Raw genomic sequence first — 5,331 nt, 5'->3', positions numbered from 1 at the left:
CCTCTGTAAATTTTCATTAAAATTAATAATAATAAAAAAAGAAGTACTGTGCTTATTCTGGGTCTCTTTCCTCTCCAGATTAACTTTACTATTTCCCTTTTGATCTCCTTGAAAAATGAATTTGGTATCTTTATTGGGACTGTGGTGTGTAGGCCTAGTCTAGTATATAAAGGGACTGCCAAATACAGCCAGAAATGCAGAATCTGAAGAAGATAAAATTGATTAATGAGACCTTCTAAAGGTTAAACCTCTGTGCTCATAAAAACTTTTCCCTTTGACCCAGCAATTCCACTACTGGGATTTACCCTATAGAAACCATAACCGCCACCCAAGCAGGTATATGCACACCCATGTTTATTGCGGCTTTGTTCGTGATAGAAAAGAGCTAGAAACAACCCAAGTGCCCATCAACAAATGAATGGATAGAGAAGCTCTGGTATATTCACACAATGAAATACTATGCAGCACTGAAAAAAACAAGGAAATCATGAAATATTATACAAAATGGGTGACTCTGGAGGACATTATGCTGAGTGAAACATCTCAGTCACAAAAGGACGAATAATTGCATAGGGCCACTGTTGTAAAATGGGACTGACTTCAGGGTTGAGAGAAGACAGAGAAGGAGGGGATGGATGATGTGTATAGCATTGAAACAGATGAGGGAGAGAACTCTTTAGAAGGGATGATTGGATATTGTTGTCATTACAGGAGTCCAGAATGAAGGCTGCACAGTGGAGTGGACTTTGGGGGAAGGATTGCATAACAATTACGGAATTTTTCTTTTACCTTTCAAGGAGAAGAGTGAATTGGGGGGGTGGGAATGGGGACGAGGTGGGCAGAGAGAAAAGTGCAACAATGAATTACTGGAAACCCTGAGTCTCTGTAAACTTTCATTAAAATTAATAAAAAAAATTTGAGGAAAAAAATCCCAGACAAACAACCTTTACCAACAGTGTGAAAAGAAAACCTACTGATTTGGAACAAACATTTGACAATACCATCTCAGACAAGGGTCTCATAACAAAAGTTTACAGAATATACTTGTCCCAGCCTCCAGAAGAAAAAGACTGATAATCCAATCACAAAATGGACAAGAGACATGGACTTTTCATAGAGGAGGACATTAGATTGGCCAACAGACCACATGAAGAAATACTCAACATCTACAAACAGTAATTCCATCCTTCAACCAGATGGAAAAGGCAATTTCCAATTTCATCTGGAATGAAAAGCGACCCCAAATAAGCAAAGCACTTCTGAAAAAGAGAGACAAAGTAGGAGGCATCTCACTCCCTGATCTTAAATCCTACTACACAGTCATAATCATCAAGACATTGACAGACACATAGATCAATGGAATAGAATTGGGAACCCCGAAATCTGCTCATCTATGTATGGTTAACTGATTTTTGAAAAGGACATGAAATCAGTTAAGTGAGGAAATGAAAGCCTTTTTAAACAAATAGTGTTAGTTTTGGCAGAATTGGAAAACTATCTGTAGAAAATTCAAGGAAGTCTCATACACAAAAACCAACTCGAAGTGGATCAAAGACCTATGAGTAAAACCAAGGATTTATAAACATCATCAGCAAAAGCTTGGAAGAACTCTAGAAGCCCTAATCTACAACATGAAAAATCTCCCAAGCATCCTGAAAAACCTACAACCAGGAGAGGATAAAATAGATTAATGGGACCCTCTAAGAATCAAATCCCTATGCACATCCAAAAACTTCTCCAACAGGGTAAAAAGGGAAGCCACAGACTGGGGGGGGGAATTGGTAATGTCATATCTGATAAGGGACTTATATCTAGAATTTATAGAATACTCGAGCACCGCAACAAGATAAAGGTAAAAAACCCAATTGCAAAATGGGCACAGAATATGAACAGACACTTCACCAAAGAAGACATTCAGATGGTAAACACATGAAGAAATGTTCAAAATCCCTGGCTCTAAGAGATGCAAATCAAAACAACTATGAGGTATCATCTTACCCCAGTAAGCATAGCAAAATTCAAAAGAGCAGCAAACAACAGATGTTGATGAGGTTGTGGAGAAACTGGAACCCTTATTCACTGTTGGTGGTAGTGCAAAATGGTGCAACCATTATGGAAGGCTGTATGATGCTTTCTCAAAAAAGTTGGAAATAGAAATACCATTTGACCCAGCAATTCCACTACTGGGAATATACCCTAAAGAAACCAGAACTGCCATCAAAGCAAATATATACACACACCCATGTTTATTGCTGCTTTGTTCACACTAGCAAAGAATTGGAAACAACCCAAGTGCCCATCAACAAATGAATTGATAGAGAAGATATGCTCTATTCAGACAATGGAATATTATGCAGCACAGAAAAACAAAGACCTCATGAAGTATCATACAAATGGGTAACTATGGAGGACATTATGCTGAGCGAAAATATCTCAGTAACCAAAAGATAAATATGGTATAGTGCCACTGTTATAAAATAGGACTGACATGGGAGTTGGGGGGAAACTACAAAAAGAGGGAATAAACAGTGTACACGGCATTGAAATAGATGAGGGAGAGAACTGTATAAAAGGAATATATTATTAGGTATTATTTTCATGACAAGAGTCCAGAATAGAAAAGTGGTCTGGGGCAGTGTGGGGTGGGTGTTGAATGTGGGGAGAAGATGATTGTATAACAATGAAAGAACTTTTTCCCAAAGAAAAAGTGATCTTGCGGGGAAAGGGGCAGGGAGGAAAATGTGCAACAATGAAGGATTGGAAACCCAAATTCCTTGCACTGCAATCCCAGAGATGCACGGTTCAAATCCACCAGATGCTCTGCTGGAGAAGGAGGAACAATCTCCTCCTGTACCAGTCAGATCCGATTTGACGGTACACACGTAAAAAAAGAAAAGAAAAGGAAACCCAAATTCTTATAAACTTTCATTAAAATCTCAATAAAAATCTTAAAAAAAAGCAATGAAGAACTGGTGAAACTCTAAACTGCATAGATAAGCCTAGAGAACATTAGGCTGAGTGAAATAAGTCAGTCACAAAAGGACAAATATTGTATAAGACCACTGTTAAAAAAACAAGAGAGTTGAGTAGGAGTATGCAGAGGGGAGATACTAGGAAAAGAATGTACAGATAATGAGCAGTGCATTAAAATAGATGAAATTAATTTACAATCAGAAATCTGTCTTGAAATAAACAATGTGGTACAGGACATGCATTGCTAATGAAATAGGGAGGTGCAAGGGAAGATTGGTGATTGGAAGGCAAAAGTTGGAAAAAATGAATAAAGGAGAATATAGTCATGGTGACTGAAATGAGACTGTAAATAGAAGGATCTAATTTTGTACATTCAGTGATTTATTAATCACAAATACTTTTTTAAAAAAAAAACACAAACATTAAAAGATATGTAAAGATCTTTCTTAGTGGAAGAGATTTGGATGGCCAACAGACAAATGAAGGAATGCTTAAAATCATTAGCAATGAGGGAAATGCAAATCAAAACTACATTGAAACACCATCTCACCCCAGTAGCAGAGGCAAAGTTTAACAGGACGAAAGTAATAAATGCTGGAGAGAGGGTGTGAAGAGACTGTAACTCTCATATACTGTTGGTGGGCTTGTAAAATGTTATAACCACTCTGGAAGGCAGTTTGGCATGTCCTCACAAAGCTGAACATAGAGATTCCATATGGTCCAGCTATAACACAGCTAGGAATATATTCCCGTGAAACTAGAACTAAGATACACATGGAGGTTTATACACCCATATTCATAGCAGCATTATTCATAATGGCAAGAACATGGAAACAGCCCAAATGTCCATCAGCAAGTGACTGGATAGAGAAGCTGTGGTACGTTCACACAATGAATGTATACAGCACTCAGAAGCAACAATTTTGAAAAATACTGTATAACATGGAACAGGCTAGAAAGCATTATGTTGAGTGAACTAACTCATGTGCATAAGAACAAATACTGTATAAAACCATTATTGTAAAAACAAGGAATACCAGTGAGATGTGTATGGATATACAAAGAAGAAAGTGGAAGGGGCAGGAGGACTAAGTGTGGGGAGGGAGAAATCATGGGGTAGAAGACTTTAGTGGGTGGAGGGAAGAAATGGAAAAAATGTACATGAATGAAGCATAATAAAAAAAAAAATTCTAAAAAAACTCCGCTGACTTTATACATGAACTTCACCAGATGGACTGGATAGGAGGAATCAGACACAGGTCAAAACAATTGTAGTACTAGGTTCAGTCTTGTGGAGGATTAACCACAGGAGGGTAGGTAGAGGGAGCAAAGATCAGTGATTCAATAAAGTGAAGAGAATGGAGATTTTGGTAAGACAAGGTAAAATAATGGCATTTTATGATTATTTGATGTTATAAGAGAAAGTTTATGAGTGAAAATCAGCAACATAAAAAAGATCAGGTGTGTTTCACAGCTATATCCTTTCTTCATACTTATTCAATCTGTATGCTGAGCAAATCCTATGAGATGCTGGAGTTTATGAAGAATAACGTGGCATCAGGATTGGAGGAAGACTCATTAACAACTTATACTGATGACACAATCCTGCTTGCAGAAGGTGATGAAGACCTGAAGACTTCAAAATGGTGTATATCTCAACATCAAAACCCAAAAATCTTCACCATAAATTTTTCATCCTAGAAAACTGTGGTGCAAACCTACTGTCTTCTAACCAGTCTTTTAAACCAGTATAAAATAATAAATATTAAAAACATGAACCCTATAAGAATGAAATAAGATTATTATACAAAACTATTAATTTGCAGTATTATCTATATACCATTAACAGTTTTATATTTTAGGTAGTTTTTATAGTGACTTTCCATTTATTTCCCATCATAAGCACCTCCCTGCTACTGACCCCTATCCCACTGTTAAGTCTTTACAATTTTGATTTCCTTCACATCTCCTATAAGTCTAATTAATGTTCTATAATGGCTTCACTGACCATTTATACCCTGTCCTCATCATCTTCATTTTTCTGACCACCTTTCTTGTTCTAATCAAGACCTTAGTCTGTCTATGCTAGGGTTTGTTTTTGTTTAATTTTGTTTTTGGAAAACATGGGCTTGGTGACAGGAATGAAGCTGGAGATAGAATGATTGAATTTTGTACAATCAATGACTTATTCATTGCAAATACATTTTATAAGAGACACAAACGCAGGTTATACACATGGACTTCACCTGATGGCATGCATAGGAATCAGATCGACTACATCTGTGAAAGGAACCGCTGGAGAAGCTCAATATCAGCTGTGAAAACTAGGCCGGGGGCTGATTGTGGAACAGACCACCA

The sequence above is a fragment of the Elephantulus edwardii genome, unplaced genomic scaffold (assembly GCF_000299155.1).
Source record: "Elephantulus edwardii isolate Elephantulus edwardi_28Jun2011 unplaced genomic scaffold, EleEdw1.0 scaffold00178, whole genome shotgun sequence".
Classification (NCBI taxonomy): domain Eukaryota; kingdom Metazoa; phylum Chordata; class Mammalia; order Macroscelidea; family Macroscelididae; genus Elephantulus; species Elephantulus edwardii.
Note: the sequence above shows the minus strand (reverse complement) of the source record.